This window comes from Ischnura elegans, chromosome 5 (assembly GCF_921293095.1).
Source record: "Ischnura elegans chromosome 5, ioIscEleg1.1, whole genome shotgun sequence".
Lineage (NCBI taxonomy): Eukaryota > Metazoa > Arthropoda > Insecta > Odonata > Coenagrionidae > Ischnura > Ischnura elegans.
The window spans coordinates 18,377,089-18,397,082 of NC_060250.1; the positions used below are offsets into that span (position 1 = coordinate 18,377,089).

At 39.4% G+C, this 19,994-nt stretch overlaps 1 protein-coding gene across 12 annotated transcripts in view; it reads left to right on the forward strand.

The window, feature by feature from the left end:
- The first annotated feature begins 7,020 nt into the window (after window positions 1–7,020).
- Window positions 7,021–19,994, forward strand: part of LOC124158546 (disintegrin and metalloproteinase domain-containing protein unc-71) — a 967,603-nt gene continuing 954,629 nt past the window's right edge. For 10 of the 12 annotated variants that reach the window (XR_006864826.1, XM_046533688.1, XM_046533691.1 and 7 more), the window contains exon 1: window positions 7,021–7,463. The gene's annotated coding sequence lies outside the window, so the exon portion shown is untranslated. The remainder of the gene's footprint in view (window positions 7,464–19,994) is intronic. The other 2 variants (XM_046533690.1, XM_046533692.1) reach the window with 1 other exon arrangement.

Below are 19,994 nucleotides of genomic sequence, written 5' to 3' on the forward strand. Positions count from 1 at the left end.
TTCTAAATGAATATCTCTACCCATCCTTTTCCTTTATTCTGGCGTCCGTTTTAAAATTCATCAAGTAGCTAGGTAACGATAATAAGATAAGCAAATCATAATTTGCGCCTGAAGATGATGATAATTCTCTGAAACCCGGGTCACGCTCAGTAAAAAAGAAGTGGCATAAGTAATTGTATGATATCCAGGAAAACTTATTATGAAATACCACAAAGTTAATCAAGAAGTAGTGAATTTTCTTCGTGTACTTTCCTTATATTTTTTATGCAAGTGATTACGGGTGTCCAAGTATTGCTTAGATGAAAGCTAAGTAGAACAGGTAAAAGGGGAAATTTCAGAGGAAATCCACGGATGAGATATCTACATGGAGGACGTGATGAAGTACGTAAAGCAGGGGAGCTATCTAAGAGCAATGTTTTAATGTGTTTTAGCCGATTGGGAAGTTGAGGGTAGGCCTGCGTCAAATCAATCTTTGCATTAATGACTCTTGATGTTGATGAAAAGATAATTGCTTCCGTATTAACTTTTAGGCAGTTTGCAGCCCTCATATCGAAAATATCTTAGTTTTAAATCCACATTTGTAATTTTTAAAGCGTGGCAGGGTAGCACATATGTCTTTAAATCCGGATGGGTTTAGAAGCTTAAATTTATGATTTATAACATTAAGTTATTTTCCATCATAGTTTTTATTCCATTCCAAATTATATTCGTTGATTAGATGAAGATAATCGCGATAACAAAACCAGTCGTGAATGATTTAAGAACCTTGAAACTAGGATTAATAAAATTGCAATTAGTGTGTATCATTTATTCCTTCAATGTAAAAAAATATAATTCCTCCTGTCATCGATATTCGCGTACCTTTATTGTTGAAGTTTTCTTTATCCACCGTCATTCTCCGCGTGCGGTAAACCTCTTGGGAACTTATAAAACGTTTCAGGCTTGAATTGGTGGAAGTGCGATACATCCATGATAAAAACTAAAAATGGTAATTCCAAAACTTTAATAGAAAACTCAACTACAGACCATGGTTTCGACACTCTAGGTCATTTCCAACCTCTTGGCGTTTACATAGCCCCGGTCAGCTAGTTTTCCAACCTTAGTGTGGGAGCATTATCCTCATGCACGAACTTCGCGAATTATCCGGATAATTTTAGTATTAAAAAAAATAATGTTTTTATTTATTGCGATAGTAATTTTAGTCCTATAAGACATGTAATTGTTCAAGGATGATGAACTACCCCTTGTTATTTCTCTTTTTCTTGGATACTACAGTGATAATAGTCATTATCATCCGGTTCAGTACATAATAGCAGTACTATTATCTTTTCCAAGTACTAATCCTCGCTGAGTCTATGCATGTGTGTGTGCGAAGCAGCAGATTGCAGGAGAGCTTCGAGGGCAGTGGCCAAGTGGGGATTTCGCGAGGTAGAGACGACGTGAGGTTAGGCGCTGCATGGTAATACTAAAACCCCTTCTCATAGAGAGCACGGGGTTTTTAGGGGGCATAAATTTAGCTTCGGCTCCTGCGGTGATGCTGCGGACTCCCGTCGTCGTCGTATGGCGAGAGTTCTCGAGTGCGCGAGCGCCGTATTTTGAAGGGCAGTGGAGTGCGCTTCTTGAAGGGGGCGCCATGCAGCGGAGGAAGTGCCTACGCCTTTCAAGAAATCCCGGGCGTAAGCTTGGAGTGGAGAGAGAGAGAGATGAGGGTGGGGAGGATCGTCGTGAGGGTAGGTTTTGGGGGGGTATGGGAGAGGGGTCTAGAAGGCCTCCCGAGGTCCTTAAGAGACCCATAAAAGAGTGAGGAATATGCCAAGGGCTTTACGGAATAGGCAAAGTGGGAGTTGCGTGATCGCAGTGAGGGAGGAAAGGGCCTGCAGCCACACATCGCCCGGGGAGGCATTGTAACATTCCATACTATTGTGCTTGTTTCGTCCCCTCCGAGAGGTATCTCTTTTACAGGAGACATTCATACTGAGTGGTTTCTTACCTGATAAAACAGTAAAAAAATTGAATTTTACGACGAATTATGTGAGCATCAATAAGCATGGTGATGGGAGTAATAACTTACTCACTCAGCGATTCAATCTGGAGGTTGGTTTGGATAGGTGGAGGTAGAGCTCACCTCGAACTAACAGGGGAGTGAATTTTACCCATGCAACGAAGGGAGACCATTTCCTTTCACTGTGCCTCGTACTGAGAGGACTTCAGTGGTGTTCGAAGGATTCCCTAATGATTTGTACCCGGAACTCCTCGATCAGTAGCCACGCGCTTGACCAGCCAGGCTTCTACACTCCCCAGAGAGGCAACAACTTTGAAATTTTCCACACATTTTTTATTTAACGCAACCGGTTTGAACCGTGCCACGATCAAGGGTAAAATTCCTTTGGTAGTGTAGTTGTAAAATTACTAAATCATGCTAACTCCCTTACTCATGATGTAATTCTGCGAAGTTAGTTGAACAACGATTGAATCATTAGCAATAGAAATAGCATCAATATAAAGCGATATTTTCACTCATCTAGAATAAACAAAGATCGTAGTTTTCACAAAATATGTTTCGATTCGAGAAACCTACCTAAGTACCCTAATATAAATGTAAATATATTCCATTATAATACTTTACCATCTGCATATCGTCTTAAATATTTTCCCTCTCTGGCTATCTGGACGGAACAAAGCGGCATATTATCTGAGACAGTATTTATACTGAGTTAATTTACATTTAAATCACCGAGTGCTTCAAGCCAAAGGTTGATTTCCTTAGGTCACTATATATGCTATATATCACTCCAGACTGATCCGCAGACCTTTGAAATCCATAATTTAGAAGTATGGGGCCGTTTTCATTGCTGTTCCACGTCACACCGTGAAGATAATTTGATTTTTTTATTGCAATCCATGAGGCTTTTTAGCTTAGGGAAAAACGGAATATAATAAAATTTTGGATATGACAGCTTAGGTTACTATCATTTATTTATTTCTGTCTCTGAGAGGAATTATCCAATATTTGACCAATCGATTTATTAGACCCGTGTTGTTTCCTCGGAAAACTGATGTCATGCCGTAAACTATCTTGAATTTAATTCATTCGCCATTAAACTTACATGCTTCATTGATTTGTCAATGAGATGAAGGTAGGGAAAATTAGCCTAAAGTTTATCAGCGAAAAGCTTGCATTGTACTACACGAGTTGAGGCATTGATTCAGATTGGCTCTCCTTTGTTTGTACGTATCACTGCCATTGGGAATTCCGCCGTACTTCTTACTTCCTACTTCGTACTTAGCGTCAATTAGGTTCATTCAGTAAGGTTCACTGTGAAAGAGGAAGCGATAGTACCCTGAACATTTTGAGAATTACTCTCGGAAATTTCTTTTAAGTGCCTTAGAAGATAAAGTTATTTTTTTTCAACCGTTGCTTTAGTGGAACTTCTGTATCTATCCACATCTACATTCTACCCCGCAGGATACCTCAATAGGCGTGTATCGGTGGATTTTAGGACACCAGTCGTTATTAAATAAAAAAGTAATGCTCAAACGAAGTTCCGCCTAGCAGTTATTATTCGGGGAAGAACGAATTCCAATAACTATCTGTTTGGCAAAATGTCTGACATAATTTATCGATTTCGTGGGATATCGTCGGTAATATCGTGGGGTTCTAGTATGATGTTCTCCTTGTCGCTCTGAATGATATCCACTCTCAATTGTTCAAGCAATATTGTTGTCAATTTTGTGTATTGAAATGTCTTATTACAAGGAAAGCCGTAGATGTCGTAAACTCTGGGATTCATTGGAGTCTCTCAACAAATGAATTGATTGAGCCACGCGGCGTATTAATGGGATGGTTCATAGTGATCAAAATATCTTCTTATTGATTCGGTGGGTGTATGATATTGCATATTTCCTGCTAAAGCCTGTTAAAATGAGTAGCACATTTACCAGCTTTTGTTGTTAGCAATCATACACTTTGGTGCAAAGATATTCCGGTCGAAATGCAGTTAAAAGCGGGGTTGTGGTTTTCTGCATTTACATAGCATGAGATAATGCAATACACGATATCTAACATCTTTCTGTTTAATCTATAATATAGGCACGTATTTCTTGAAAAACGTGTTAGTCGAATAACAAGAGTAGATTAGAAGTAGGCTGAAGCCTTCGACAGAAGTATTTTTCAACTATGTTTGTTTTTAGAATATATATTATTATCCATTGGTCGATTTCTGAAAACGTGTGCGTATATTAAACCAAAGTTAAGGCGGAAATACATTTGTGTACGTGAGGAAACATTTTTCGTGAAAATCACCGGAAGTTTATTATAGCCAGTTGAATGGCTCCATTTCAAATGTTCCGGATAATCATATTCTCTTTAAAAAGGGGCAGTATTTAAAATCTGGTAATGGCAATGCATCGCCATAATTTATCGAATTTTTGGATGGAAGTACTAGGTGTCAAAGTATATGTAAAGGTTCGATAATTGTCAAACACTCACAATGACGATTTTGTTCCTCTGTGCGTGAATTAATTCAATACTTGTGTTTGCAACACTTATACATATTGAATATTCCTGCTTTTATTGTATTTATCTTTTAAAAACAGAAATTAATTTTGCATTAATGTGCTCCTTGTTGATCTTATTATTGAAATGCTTCCCAATATTCAGAGTGGTGGCCATCGTGAAAAAGCAATTGCTAATTTTCATCCTGTTATTTACATTATTTTAGAGATAAAATAATGCGAAAATATATTTTATCTGCTTAAAAAGTGATAGGTGTCATTGAAACTTAATTATTGACTCCGCGATAATAGGTCAACTCTGTCGCGTGCATGTTTTCTGTTAATTTGGTGACGATGCATAAAACTTCAGTTAAATTTTTGTTCCTAATCGTTGTGCTTCGTCGTGCGTGTTCATTAATGTCAGAAAATAAATTATAACCCCTGTTTCTATTCTACTTACAAATGAGCCGGCAGATGATACAATATTATTCGTCGAAAACTAGAATTACTGAGTTTACGCGGTTCCTTCGGGCATCAATATTTCTGAATGACTATTTTACCATTATTATACATTGTTTTTCATGTAGCTCCAAGGACTACTTACTGAGAAGTTAACTCCTAAAAAAACGGACTCATCTCATATTTTCTTTAACTATTTCCGATTAATTAGTTCATGATTCCGTATGTAGATTGGTTATGCTTGTAGTTCAGGCTTATCTTTTATCTTATTTTTTAATGCCATTAGTTACTTCTATCCATTTTGTGTTATAACGAAATTCAAATTCAAGATGTGATTATAATTTTCCTTACGGATTGCAAATTAATTCCTTTAAAGTCTACGGGCAGATCAAGTAATATTGCATTAACTATATTACATGTAATAGCGTGGTATCGAAAATTGCTACTTCCGAAGATACATGTACACAGCTTGAAAATTACATTTTTGGTCGAAAGTCTCCATTGGTTCGGCATTGGTTAAACTGCTACCACGTTGGTTTTGAGGAAAATTAGTTTGTACTGTTTCTGTCACTTTAGTATACTAAAATTGTAACCTCGTTTACTTCAACCTAACCTTTAATCCCTACCTTGCCTTACTCTGAGGAAGATCAATTAATGGAATTTCGCTTCAATCGTTGCACAAAATGCGCATATGTCGCGTATCGATTTTAGAGGATTTGCCTTAGAAACTATACTCCTAGATAGAGTATATTATCATATTTACGGCTGGTGAATAAGAAGATAAATATAATTTTTTCAACCGATGGCTCTCCTAATTTGAGTTAAGCAATTTTAAGTTATTGCAAACCTACTGACACACTTATTGAATTTCAACTCTATAGTAACTCCGAGGAAAGTTAAATCGTTGTGAGCAATGCTTAAGTCAAATTTGGTATTATTAGTTTACTACTTCTTTCGTTATCCACCAAAATTACGTGGGAAAGGTCAGCAATTTTTCTTTAGATCATATTTCCAATAAGAGTTTTACCACATAGCGTCGTCTTCGACCAAATTTTCCCAATGGACACAAGCAGCAATTGCCTTTTTTCATGTTGAGGTGGAAAATGATTCAACCACTGAAATACCAAAGAAGAAAAAGAGACGTTTCAGGTACCCAGTAGCTAGAGGCCTAGTTAAAAAAACAATTTTGTCGCATATGATGTAGGCGTGTTTGCAGCAAACACAGTCGCAAAACGTCTGTTTGCACGAAATATAAATGAAAAGTGCAACAAAAAAATGTTTGGATCATAGTGTAACTTTACGTATAATGAGCACAAAGGAGGCGTGACGAAAAGTATTTTATTTTTTTTGTGTAAGCTAAAAGAAAAAGTTAAAAGAGTCTACTGGACTAGATGTATGACTATATGGGAAATAAATGTGCAATTTAAACTTCTGTTTGAATGAAAATAATATGTTACTTATAAGGTAGCTTTTTAGTGTACATTATATGTTAGGTGATGTGAAAATTAGCATTTTTCATTGCTAAATACTTTTGATGAAAGGAAAGTTCATATTTTTCTGACTTAATTGGGAATGGGTAGTCTACTAGACTTACCTTGCCCAATGAAGTCAGAAAAATGTGTCCGTATTTAGGGTTGAAACTTTTTAACAATACAGCAATCCGATACATTACGCAAAATCGCGTGAGCATATTTTTTTTCAAATTCCACGAAAATGACATATTTTCCATGCCTCGGAGGGACCAAGTAGAAGTAGGTAGAATTCTCACCCACTTTTGTCGCACCCCGTAAATATAGTATGTACTTACATATGTATGAGTGCATGCGAAACGGCCTCGCCTCGTATCCTGGGCGAGACGCGCCTCGGAGTGGGGGTTCGGACGATATCAGGGGTTTCGGGCCGGGCGACGGAGGGGAAGGGCGGTGACTGGTCTAAAGGGGGTCATGGAGGCGGAGGAGGGGAGGTGGAGGAGAGGAGAGTGGGGAGGGGGGGCGTGCAAGACGTGCCACCCCTCCGAGCGCGCGCGGGGTTCTTTGCGTGGGTGAATGGTAGCGGCGCGCCGGGCCCCGAGTGTAGCAGCGGGGGAGTAGGTAGTCCATAGAGCGGGAAGAAGGGTTGGTTGTCGGACGGAGAGCGAGCTCGGCCGCGGAGGGAGAGCCACCGCCGCGCGCCAGCCACACAGCAGCCGGCCCCGGCATTTGACTCCACGGGCGCAGCGAGAGACAGAGAGAGGAGTAAATCGCGCGCGCCGCCCCGCCTCCCGTGTCGTCGGAGGAAGGCCCGTCCATGGCCGGGTTCCGCCTGTCCTCGTCGTCGTCTCGGGCGATTCGCGTCCGCCGCGGCGACACACTCTGGGAGCCCTCTTGCCAGTCGTCGGACGAGCGTCGCCACAGGGCGAATACACGTGTGCGGCGATCGCGAGGAGAATGAGATTGTAGTGAACAAAAGAATGTGTGTTCGCGCGTGTTTGTGTTGTTGTGCGGCGGTTTTTGTACCTAAAAGTGTTCGAGGTACGTATTTATAAGTTTCTCCCCCTTGTGTTTTCTGTGTGTGTCTTTTTCCCCGATTTTTGTGTGTGTGTGCTTTATCGCTGTTGCAAATCATCACCATCAAAAAGTGCACTATGTTCGTCATCTTCATGCATCTCCAAAATTCTCCCAGTCCATCAGCAAATCATTCCACATTCTTCCCTCCCATTTGATTTCTTGCCTTACCTGACGATGTTGTCAAAGTGCAGTGAAATGGATCGTGAATGTTCGTGTGTGTACTTTACCGTTGAAAGTTCAGTCGAATACTCTTCAAGGCACATGTTTTTTCCCGTTTTTGATTGAGCTACCATCATCCACCGTAGTCGCCATCTTTGCATGTTCATTTATTGTTTTTTTTTCAATGTTCGTGCTCCGTTCGAATCTCGCTGCAGTACGCGCAGCAGCCATGTTGTGAAACCATTTCGTACGTTGAGGCCTGGGATTGGGCCACTTTTCCCGCGCTTAGCCAGGCAGGCGTGGCGTAACAATGCCCCGGTTACTGTTTCGTTGTCTGTGTGACTCTACTCTTCGTTCGCGGTAAACGCCCGTATCTCTCCTCAACTCATTGTAAGTTTCCTCCCCGTGTAGTTTATGAGAGTTTTCAAGAATGTTCCAACGACAGGTCGTATGTCAGCAGCAGAGGTTACCCTTGAGGATGGTAGTGGAAAGAATGATAAATACCTGGGCACTCAAATCAGCCAGCTATTAGCCAAGCAGTGGTAGTGGAACTAGGTTTTACGTCAATTCCTACGGACGAAGCTCTGATTTCTACTGTTTTCCTCATAATACCAAGGAATCTGATTATTCTTGAATAATTTGTCTTTAGAATTATGACTTGAACTCACGGTATCTGTGTCGGAAGGCATCGTTTTAGTCACAACCCAAATGTGGCTCACCATTGCCTTGAGAAACTTACTGCAGCCTACGCTTGAAACAATGCAGTAATCGTTATGCAATAAGGGATAGGCAACACGCAAGACGTACCTGCTTTAGTTGGCCGATTCAAATGGACAAAGCATGGGGCTAGTTCTCATATTTTTCGTCCCCTAGCGCAAAAGTTTCTAGCTAATGTATTACAATTTATATTCTCCATGCTATTCAAAAAATAGTTGAATTCAAGAACCTAATGAAGTTTTGAAGATAAACTGCCATTATGATGGTTGCATTTGACCGATGAAATTTCGCTAAGATGAGATCAAAATCCAAGAGTTGAACCTTTTGGAAATTAATCGATATATTCGGCAGTTTAACCTGCTTGCTGTGGATTAATGATAAACGACTCCACGATGCCTCATCGAAACTAATGAGTTAAAGTACGTACGAGTGCTTACTATTTTTATGACTAGTATAACAAATGCTAACTGAAATTTTGCTTTGATCGTGAAAATGAATGTTGAATCTGTATGGTTCGGAAATCGGCAGTTGTCAGGGCGTATATCTTATCTGGAGACTTCATCGCTGGAGCGGTAAGGGATTAATAATCTCGATAACTTTGGTGAATTTTCGTAAAAAAGTACTGAAGTTTCTACAATACCTACTTTACCTAAAGTAAAACAATTAATTTGAAAACTCTCGCTGAAATGACGAACTATATCCTCAAGTTTAATAGCTCAGAGTAATCACGTTGCAGTTATCGCAGAGTGTAATGTACTAAACTTAAAATTTATTTTTTTGGTATTTTCACATTATTTTTGTGGTAAAAACAATAGCTCACTCTTGGTCTTGGAAATTTCGTAAGTGTCAAATTCGTTTTTCATATTGCATTTAGAATTCCGACTACGCTTCTTGAACCTAAGAAGTGGCGTTTTTATTATTAAAAACGCGTTAAGGATTTGATGTTAAATATTGTTTCATGTTAAATATTTCACCGTGATTGTTTCCGTAGAAGTCTTTGTAGAGTAAAGTTGAAGTTTCATATAGTTTTCGTAGATGAATTGTTTCCATATCATTACTGAAACGATTGCCTCAGCTTCATGTTTTTGCATGTTTGTGGGTATTTATGGGTGCTTTAGGAGCTGCAAAGAGCAATGAGGTGCAGGACTACTAGCTAGTTAAAGATTTCTTCTGCTAATTTTTCCGGGAGTTAGAGCGATGGCGGGGCAATATGATGACCTAGACAGTAGAGTGTTAGGCTGTTGATGGAGGGATGCTTCGTCAAAATCTGGGCGATCCTCCTGGAAATCTCCAGAGTTCGAGCCATGAAACCTTGATTGCGTAAAATTATTTCTTCGCTTAGTTTGGGATGAGTCTTCGGCTCCACCCTAATGTGTCCTAAACAACTATGGAGCTTTTTTGGAGTGAAGATATTTTTCAAATATGTCTCTCTGTTTTTAAACAGCTTTGACGGAACCTCCCGCACGAAAAGAGAAATATTAATACTATGCCGAAATACGCGGAGAGACCGAGGTCTCTTCAGTTTTTATCGTGGTGGGTTGCGTTTGGCCAGGTAAGGGAGACACGGGAAATGGAAGAGGGAACGGCTGGGAAGATTCGTGGGTGAGCTCGAAATTTCTTCGCACACTTCAGGTTTTTTCAGTTTTCAACATCCATACTGTCGGATAAGTCCGTTAGATTACTGAGTAGAGCGTTTATCTAGCGATTGAAAGGCACCTAATTCAAATGCTAGTGGAATTTATTAAATCCCAAAAATATCTCCGTGTTCGTATTAGCCTGAATAAAGTCACTCCTATATAAAATCAGCACACCTTTATCGTATTCTGATGTGAGTTTCACCCTTTGCGAATAAACTTCATGCTAAAAAGTGAATCAGTTGATCTCTAGTAAATTTTCTCGTGACGTTTTTCAATCTTTACATTTCATTAAAAACATAATCCCTCAACATCTCGAACTAGCATCAATTAGTATACATACGATATCCATACAGTTTTTCATGTTGTTCTGGGATTTGTGCAGCACTTGGATGTGATGAAATATCCGTAAGCTTTTAAACCATAATTAAACCTCTGTTACTTGAGGAGTGTCATTTTTTCATATAAAACATTAGAGACCAATGTAACTTTGAAACCCCGGTATTCGCTTAACACAGCCATGAAATCTTGAATGCGTAAAATGTTTCTTCGCTTAATTTAGGGTGAGTCCTCGGCCTCTCTCTAATATGTTTAAAACAACTACCCGATAAACCCCCGACTTTTTCGACTTAATAAGAACGTCATAGTTTATAGGCAAAATGGACGCGATGTTACTCCCAAAAAATCGTAACTTTGGGACCGAGGTCGTTTTAGGAAATGTAAAATATCATTTTGGGCATTCGCTCATTCATTATATTTTCCATAAAATATAGATTTTTCTATTGATTCATTTATCCTTCAATTCGCAAACGCTTGGATTATACTACTTATTTCAATTTGTGAAAATACTAATAATTGTACAAAATTCACTAACTCTTTATTAACTTTGTGGTAATCCGTTATAAGTTTTTCTGGATTTCACACAATTACATATACCTCTTCTTTTGTAACAGAGCGCGACCCGGGTTTCAATGAATTATCATCATCTTCAGGCGCAAATTATGATTTGTTTATCTTATTATCGTTACCTAGTTACTTGATGAATTTTAAAACGGACGCCAGAATAGGGGAAAAGGATGGGTAAAGATATTCATTTATAAGAGTAACTAGGTAACGATAATAAGATAAACAGATCATAATTGGCGCCTGAAGATGATGATAATTCATTGAAACCCGGGCCGTTAAAAAAGGAGAGGTATAAGTAATTGTGTGAAATCCAGGAAAACGAATAACTGTTGCAATGCTAGTAGAGATCAGCTCATCACACAGTTGGTTTGGGCTGGTAAGTGAGGGACTAGTTGCGGATGAACAGCTGAGGAGGGTCTGGTGCGGGGGGCCGCCACCTAATTCTTTCTCTGGGTGAAGTTTGAGTGTCGGTCGCTCCCCTTCCCCCGTTCTCATTCCGTCGACTCACTCCCCCTCCCCCATACGTATCTGCAGAGACCTCCCAGCTTGGCCTCGTCAAATGGAGCCAGTAGGAGCGCTCAGGAACTGTCTCTTGTCGCCGTTCGCAGAGGTAATGGCGCTCCCGGCGCGACGGCCTAAGAGTGAAGGTCGCTCCTTCGAATCCGCGCACCTCCCATCCCGTAACATTCCGCGTTTGGGGTGAGGTGGGGGGGGGGGGAGGGCGTGGTGGCCTAGTGAGCGAAGAAGGTGTTGGGAACGGCATCCAAGGGTCCCGGGTTTAAAGGAGGAAGAACCCTGTGTCGCCGCGACACAGTGATGGGTTTTTCTCCCAGCATTGCGTGAAGCCTTTCGTATTCAATTCGAAAGAATAGCAAAACGCGATTTTAGTCATTCTTGGATGCGAAATATTTTGCTTCTCTCCCAGTATAAGAACTGCGCTTCACATCAAAGACCGAAATTATTTCAATCCCCCACTGTAGAGTAACTTATGGAAAAAATACTTAGTACCTTCTACAGGCACGTTCACGTCAGAATTGACGCTAAACTGCATTTAAGAAAAGAATTATATAATAGTTGTGAAGTGGTATACCCCATAATAATTACAATATAACGTAAATTGTAAAATGGAGTTTGCACGAAAATCGCAAAAATTATTTTTGTCCACTTTTTTCCGGACCACTGTGAGCCAGCCCTCCACTACTCAGAACAAATACTTCCGTTCATTTGACAATGAGCAATTCATAGTTCTAGCTCAACTCTCTTTACTTTTCTTCTCAAGCGTGTCAGGTTTAGCCTGGTGGACATTTATCATATCCTTGTCAAAATTCAAATCTCCACTATCCTAACAAAGTATGTGTAATAAGTCGACGGAACATTTCTTAAGCGCTTAGAGACAGTATCAGTCCATTACACATTGATAATGGCGCTGAGTGGTTACTCAATGATCAGTTAGATCAGAAAATGTTTTGTGCCAAAAGTTTCCAGTGTTTCACTTTTTGACATAAAAGCTCCAAAGTCACTTATCGGTGCGTCAATATGTGTTATTTTACATTGGAAAGCTAGGAGTGGTGTATCTGTGAGTTAAACCGATCACTTATCATGTGTAGCGACTGCAAGTGACTAATAGCATGGTCACATAATCTGTGTGTTTCTTAAAACCCATTCATTATAGCCTGAATGATTCACTGATTTATATTGAATAGTTAAATTCTAGTATTAAGTCAAGGGGGAATATAATGGCTCAGTATGGAGAAAATTTGAATACTTATACTAGGGTATGTGAACGGTAGGTAGGGTAGTGACTCTAACACCTGAGAAAATAGAAACATTGTCATTTTTAGGGTAGGTTTCCGAAAGTGCTCATTATTTCCCTAGCTCAATGTCAAATTTTATTGCATAGTGCGTATATATCTCATTTCTATTAATTTTCGTGGTATATTTTCCGAAATATCACATATGATGGGGTATATTACGTACAATCTAGGTGCCTAAAAGTAATTAACCCTTCCTTCTCCCTAAGAACGACGTAAATTTGTCCCTGTCTTGGGAATCAAGATACAGCTGGAGCGATTGAAGATTCCGAAATAAAAATCGTCGTCAAATGAGATCGCGCAGGTTACGGCAGCGGCTTTCTTGCCATAAAAGTATGAAATGCATACTCCTGTGTACTAGGCGGAGGTGGCTCCGTCTTACCCTGTCCAAACAAGCTTTTGGATTTAGGGAAATGCCACAGGGTTGTCCGATCGGGGGTAGGTGGTGAAATCGAAACAATTAACTACTTTCCAGCCTGACGATATCGGAAGTGACTTTTTGGAAGTCCTTTATGGCGCTAGAATTGGAAGAATTTCCAACGTGGTTGTTTCACCAGTGAATTTTACTTTTTCAGGCAGGTAAATTGGTAAATTGGAATTCCGTCATTGTTTTATTTGATTTTCACCAAATTTTGTGTTATTCGCTGATTCATTTCTCACGCACACTTTGAATGAGCAACTTACCTGTAATTGTGAAAATGACGAGTCTTAAATTCGTAATGTCTTGTCTTAAATTCAACGAATTACTGGTCATCAAGGGAATAATTTTTTATGTCATTCGTACTTCATAAATCATCTAAATACTATTCATGCCCCAGGATACTTCTACTCAATCTTCACCTCAATTTGAGAAAACCTTTCTCACAAATTCTTCAAATCCGAGGTATTGAGGTCATGGTGGCATTCTTTAAACGTCAGGCCTCGGATGATATCGTCAGTTATGAAGAATCGGAGCTTTTTCCGGTAAATAGCATAGATGAAAGCTTCAGGATGTGCATGGTGTATGCCTACACCACGCAGATTCTGACCCGGTAGGAAACCCGAGAAGCTTTCATTCATATTGTCAGTAATTCATCCAGCCTCTTAAGTAGTGAATATTCAAATAATGTATAAAAATTCCTCCCGGGAATTCGGCAGGTTAAGTCCTCCACTGTAGTAAGCGAAACGTTTGCGAGTTAGGAAAAGAAGATGAATTTTTCCATCTTGTTTGCCCGGAAAGCATTCGATCATATTGATACAAAGCATGAATTGCATGATCTTTTCAGGTTGGTAATAAGGGATAATTTATGCTTTAGCTTTCAGTACCATGCTAGCTTAACTCTCCGTCTTACGTGAGGATTCTCTCGACCTCTTTGCCGTAATGTTCTCCACAAAATTCACCTTCATGTATATTTACAGCGATCGTACCACAGCCCATTTAAAGGCCAAATGGCATCCTCACAAATAGGAAAACTTATTGAATAAATTACGGACGTGGATTATAGTACACCTACATTTGCTGCCACGCCTAAGATGGACAAGCCACGATAAAATTTATAATGTGTTTGATATGTCACTTTTGGTAACTTGAAATAGATTGAATAAATACTTCAGTATGGAATTCGAAGAAACTGACGCCTCCGTCCTACCCTGCCAACTTGGTGAATATCGTGCGGCAGAGGATTAATTATGGTGAAGTATCTAAGATCTTATCTTAGATACTTCACCTTATTCACTTCATCTTATCTACTTACATCAAGCTTTGAAGTGCCTAATTAATGAGTAAGCTGGTTATATGGAAATACTACCTATTCATCACCACAAAAAAACCAACTATTTATTCAGGCTCGTTGATGAATTATGAAAACATGGTAACAGCTAGGTAAAATATTTACAAAGAGGACATTTGAGTATAGGAGTTGTAATTTTGTTAAAAATAAACTATTTTGCGTGGAAGAAAACTGGACCACTTAATTAGTTGTTATGAGTTTCTAGCTTGCTTGTGGTAGCAAATCTTTCAAATTTCTATCACCGTCTCCAAGACTACCTCACAAGAGCTATTTTGGAATCATATTCGTGTCCCAGAGGGGAAGTAAAACGATTTTCGCTGATGATATTTAGAAATACAGTTGAAAAATATATGTCAATTTGATGATAGGTTTTTGACGATTTTTCAACCGATTGTTAATAGGGATGTGCGAGTAGTACTTTTTGGTCTTCAGTCGAGTATCGAGTGTATCCGAGTTTGGCAATTCCTGAACTAGGCAATGCAGCAATCCATACTCCAGCATATTCTCATTTTACCAATCCCCTTATGAATTTCTATTCTGAATGCCGAGCTGGATCTAAAAATGAAAAGATAATGTGGAATTTTGGTGTTAATGTGACACAATTAGGAGGTGAATGAAAACTAATGTGTCTTAAATAGTTCCATTAGCATAATCGAAATGAATTTACCTCTAGTAATGCGTATGTCGTCAATTTAATTAATAAACGTATCCAAACTGCACAGAAGAGCCCTCAGTGAAGGAATTTTTATAAGTGCCCTCAGCGAACGATGTAAATAACTTAGAAATAGCTTTGTAGACCAAACAGTTTTTTCTTAAGTACTTCGTTTAATTCACCATAGCAATTTTTTTTGTTTGTTGAAGGAGTAAACTAAACGCAACAAGAAAATAAACGAAAATTACAGACGTACGTAGTGCTCCGATAGCCTAAAAGATGGCACTACATGTGAACTTAAATATTGGGAAAAAACATAATTTTCGGTACAATCGTAACAATTCTTACGTATTCTCTCGGCGTTTCAGTGAAGAAAGTATGGTAGGGTATAAAAGTATCGCTTAAGAAAATGTGCGCGATGCAGTGGTCCACTCCATTACACCGCCGTTCTGAAGACGGCTGGCCGCCGCGACAGACGAAAAGGTATTCGGCGTCCACGTCGACTACTATAGTGGTTGACAGCTACATATACTTGGGCTGAAACTCTTAAGCTTTGGAAGCATTGGAATAACAACTCATAGACTTTAAAAACGATATTATGACATGAGTTTCATGATAGCGTTTCCTGTCGGCAGATTTCTGAACTTAATGGCCTCGACAGCTCTGTAACCGAAATTACTTGGCTCAACATTCGTATTACTACTTGAGTCACTCGAGTCGACTATCAACTACTCGACTCGAAATTTGGAGTACTCGCACATCACTAAAAGTTAATGATACAAATTATGCTTTAATGGTGAACCCTTGATCTAAAGTATAATTCGTCGTCTAGAGCGTGATTTTATGGAATAGACTTACCATAATTCAATGTAAAAAACTTTATAATTCCTCATTGATTTGATACTGTACCACTTAGGTTTCAATATGGCACGTCATCATCACGAGATCACATCCCAGATAAGTTTTTACATTTCATTATCTTGATCTCAAGACTTTTTGACAAAATTATTTGAGCTTTTATCATGTGATTACGTGAATTGCATTAAAATTAGAATTGCAGTATTAAATTTTTTCCCACAGTGATTCAAACCGTTGTTCTTTTTCGTTGATGAGTTTAGATCTCTCTCCTGACAAAGAAACGGGCTTGTGGATATCACACATTCAGGGTAGGGAGGGCCAAATATCCTTTTTCTGGGACACCTCGAAGATTTTATTTGGTGGTGTCCGAATTCTTCAACCGGGATACGAACCCGATTCCCTTTGGTCAGAAGCCAAGCGCAGCTCTACCCACTACGCTACCGCGCTCCCAAAATTATGTTTACGAATGGAATTTTGCGCGTGATTATGCATATCTCAGGCTGTGAGTTAAGTGATGCGCGCTCGCGCTGGTGAGAGAAGATACGGACGGTCGGTGCGGGTGACATCCCTCCTGCCTTAAATGTGTGTCACGGAGCTCCGCGCGTCGTCCCGTGCCACCGCGCTGCTTAACTTGAGTTAACCCGGCCACGCAGACTGCATTTGCGAGCTCTCGTCCATTTTTATCGCGGTCGAGACGAGTGTGTGCTGAGACGCTTTGAGCTCTGCCCGTCGGCAACTTGCTCCCGAGCGTGCTAAAGCTGTGGTGTGGTATTCGCAAGGGAAACAACTATGGGGTGCCTAAGTTTCGCCACTTGCGGGCGAAAATATTTGCGTCAACTCTCGCCGCATCCATTCAAAAGTCAGTGGTTGGAGATGAACATATATCTCAGGATTTGCGCTTTGCGTCTGTGTTCTTGTTGCTGGGCAACAATTCGCTTTGGTGTGACCTGTAGAACCCCGATGCCGAAGCCAACGAAACTGTCGTGTGTTAACTTGGACGCATCCAAGTAAATCACCCAGAATACTTCGGCTTACCCACTTCACGGGCGTGTCCATTAATAGTGCAAAAGTTAGAAAATCTTTTCTATATCGGCTAAAACTCAACTCCTAACTAATTGAACTGAAAATAAATTATTATGATCCTTAAATTTATGCAATACCAGTTATTTAAAATAGTATATTGATATTCAATAAAAGCGGGTCTTCAGTGGTCTTAAACACTGTACTGTTTTTATTCAGAGGGTACTTACGCATATTCACACAGTAAGGCCTTTAAAATTAGGAAATAAGGGAAATGACTTCTGATTAGAATACCTTATTGATTTGAATAGTATTTGTGATTTAATGTGCCCGAATTATTCAGGGTGAGTGTAAGAGCCTTTGACCGTAGAATATCCCCAAATTCAATGCCATTCATTCGCTGCTCCTAAGTAAAAGTTTGTTTTGGATAGGTGAGGATAGAGCTTATCTCGAACAAGTATATATGCTTATAAATTTATCATATTTAGGGTAGGACTTCAGTTCCTTTCCTTGTATAACCTAATGCGTTAATTTTTTCTCTTGAGTGTGCAAATTATTCACCCTGGAGCTGAAATCGGGACCAATATTAATTTTTTTTTCCTAATATCTTTTTCACTGTAATCTTCGTTGCATTATGTATGAAGTCACAGTATGTTCAATTCACCTCCTACAATAAGCCAAAGGTGTGCCATTACGATACAAGTGACAGGCTTTGGGCCTTGTTTATGGATAGTTATGGCAGCATTTCAATTTTCCAAGAGGGGAAAAACATTTACGTGGGTAAATTAGAAATTATTCCTCATCTGTCATTCCAGAACTGAAAAATCCTATTGCTACCTGTAAGAAGATTGTGTTAAATACGTGTGTCACTTAGTGTGTAATATTTCTGGTATTCCATAAAGGAAATTTAAAAGTATACGAATCGGATAGGCCATTACTTAATGTATTTGTGTCTCTATTCTGGCTTTCGTCGGCATGTCCAGGTCTATTATGTTTGGGTATTTTAGCAAAGCTGGCGAATTAAAAATGCTTTATTTTTTATATATGACGTTTAAGAAAGTGAAAAGACCATCATTTTGTGCGATTTTGCATCGCAATACCAATAAAATACAAATTACACATATTATCCGAATAATTCTATGCCAAATCATTGCTGTCTTTTGTAGAATTTTTTGGGGAGTGTCGTACATTGCGTTACTTAGGGGTAAACATTTTTACTATAATTAGAGATAACAACCAATCTCTTTATGATTTTTCTTAATTTATGACAAATTTTTTAATTTATTGCGTAGAGTTTTACTGAAAATCTGAAGAAATAGTTATCTTTTTTCATTAATTTTTTCCATTCCCTGTCACGAGTACAATTAATTATCGAGGCATTATATTTTAAAATTGACTTTAATAGGTGTTGCTTTTAAAAAAAAAAATGACCCAAATACTATGAAATTTAGGTCGCCGCAATCAAAGGGATATGCGACAACCAAAGAGCGATTTGACGCCTCACATGCATGCTCATCGAACCCGAACTGAACGTGCTAATTCTCTTTTTTCTCGGCACAATCTATATTTTTTGTGATTATGACAATTGTTTATTATTTTTGGAATACAACACTGTTTGTTGTAAAGAGATTGGGTTTGGAATTCTTAATTCTTGGAGTGGATCTTGAAAACTCGGGAGTAATACAATTAGCACACAATGGAATCCCCAACATTTAGTTCAGCACTCACTTTATCAATCCATCTCCCCCTTTCCCGTGACGTGCGGTAAAGTGCCAGGCTTTAATGGAATGGCGATATTGATTTCTTTTCGGCGGAGGCCTTACTAATTCCTTTTATGGAACCAATTCCTTTCATACATGTATAACAAGAAGAAATGGCGTCTTGTCTTTTCAGAGCGAGCGGAGAGGATGAAAAAAAATATATCCAAGAAAAATATCAAGGGTACGGCGAAGGGATGAAAAAATAATATGGCATTGGGAGTCTTTCGGGAGAGAAGGATGCCATTTTTTTCGATTTTCAAACACGTGTTCCATCGCTTTCGTATATATGTCACTCCTCCTGCCAGGGACTTGTCTCCCTCAGGCTAAAAGACGTCTTACCTTCTTCCTTTGCCGCCCGTAAGATTCCTTCTTGCTTTCTCCTTCACTTCCTCCTTATCCTCTTCCCGTACAAACCCCCTTTCCCTTCACCACCCTCTTCATCCCTTCCTTCTCAGCTACCCCCCTCATGTCTTCATTAAGTTTTTCGATTCGTGAATTCCCTCGAGATTCCAAGGACCACATCTAAGGAAACGGAGACTCAATGTCTTTTCATTTCCTCCTTTCCCTCCAACATTCGCTTCCTTCTCTCGTTCTCCAACCTCGTTTCTTGGCATGACTCCCTTCTCCTTATCTCTTTTGCGTTTGCGAATGGGTGGTCCTTTTGTTATCATTCTTCTTGTCCTTTCATCACACTTTCCTTTTCGTTACTTCTACTTTCTGTGATCATCACTTTGGCCTTTCTATGAGAACATTTCTCGTCTCTTCTCTTGAGCGATTCAATCCGTGAATTGTTCACGGTTTTGGATAAAACTACGTAAAACTATCAAGGAAAAAATTACGCCTTGGTAGAGTGGGTATTGTAAATTCTCTGCCGAAAAATGGGTTGAATCGCAACTTCGAGTTGCCTGTGGAGTAGTGAGACCCAGTCAAGCCTTAAGGAAGTTAAAGAAAATGGGACGACCTCTGGCTCACTATCGGGAAAATATACCACATAAAGGAGGCCCCATTCCATCTCAGACGACGGTGATTCCTGTTGCCACTGCGGTCGCTTTTCATTCCGTTTTCAAAAATGTCCGCAACGCGGCGGAAAATGCAGAGCGATCATCTTTTTTTCCAATTTTTTTATAGTTTAGCATTTGCAATTTCGAGGAATACCATTGAAAAGTTATAACTCTAGTAGATCGCATCATCAAGAATATTAATTTTGTC